Source organism: Chiloscyllium punctatum, chromosome 36 (assembly GCF_047496795.1).
Source record: "Chiloscyllium punctatum isolate Juve2018m chromosome 36, sChiPun1.3, whole genome shotgun sequence".
Lineage (NCBI taxonomy): Eukaryota > Metazoa > Chordata > Chondrichthyes > Orectolobiformes > Hemiscylliidae > Chiloscyllium > Chiloscyllium punctatum.
The window spans coordinates 62,684,095-62,684,893 of record NC_092774.1 but is presented as its reverse complement, the minus strand read 5'-3'; the positions used below and the strand labels follow the sequence as shown (position 1 = coordinate 62,684,893).

Here is a 799-nt window from a genome sequence, read left to right as displayed (position 1 = left end):
TCACGAGCAAAAGAAGTAAAAGTGACATTAGGAAGAACGTTTTCGTACAGGGAGTGGTGAGGGTCAGTAAGTCCCTGTCTGACATTGACAAAGAGGAAGATTCAATGGACCCAAAAGGGAATTCGGTGGTCACGTTCAGATGTGCAGATTTCCGCTGAGAAGGCGAGAGAATGAAATGAAACGACTAGAGTCACACGTTTACTTAAGCGTAGAACCAGCAGAGCGAAGGTGGGCCGCAGAGCCTCCGTCTGCGCTGTGACACATGTTGTGATTCAGTGTGAAATCACAGTTCGACCGACAGAATGTGGGAATTTAGAAAAAAGTTTATATTTACACAGCCTCCATACGTCTGCGAAACAGCATATCACACGACAGCAGTGGAGGTCTTTGACATCAGGCTCGAAGGTGCCTGCCGCGTGCCAGACAAAAACCTGAAGTGTTCTGCGCAACGAGCGTCTCCAAGCGGCAGCAGAGTGGCGCAGCGGGAGCGTGCTGGGCCCATAACCCAGAGGTCGATGGATCGAAACCATCCTCTGCTATCGTTCACTGTCACCTTGATCTGCTTTCTTCAGCAAGCTGCCTTTGCATCTACTTGCCGATGTTCATATCGATCCACTCCATTCAAACGGCATTGGTTTTAGAGGTCTCAGTGATATTCTGTTCTTGGTCGGTTTCCTCTGAACTGAATCGCAAAACCGGTTCTCTTCGATGCTAATGAGCTGGTAAAGTTGAAACTCAGACATCGTCCCCCACTATTAGGACGGATACCACCGATTGTGAATAACCTCAGAGAGAGACA

The 799-nt window shown here is 48.7% G+C and overlaps 1 non-coding gene across 1 annotated transcript; it reads left to right on the top strand.

The window, feature by feature from the left end:
* Positions 1-467: 467 nt before the first annotated feature.
* trnam-cau (transfer RNA methionine (anticodon CAU)) lies at positions 468-539 on the top strand. The gene has a single exon. It is a non-coding gene; the product is annotated as a tRNA-Met (tRNA).
* The last annotated feature ends 260 nt before the right edge of the window (positions 540-799 follow it).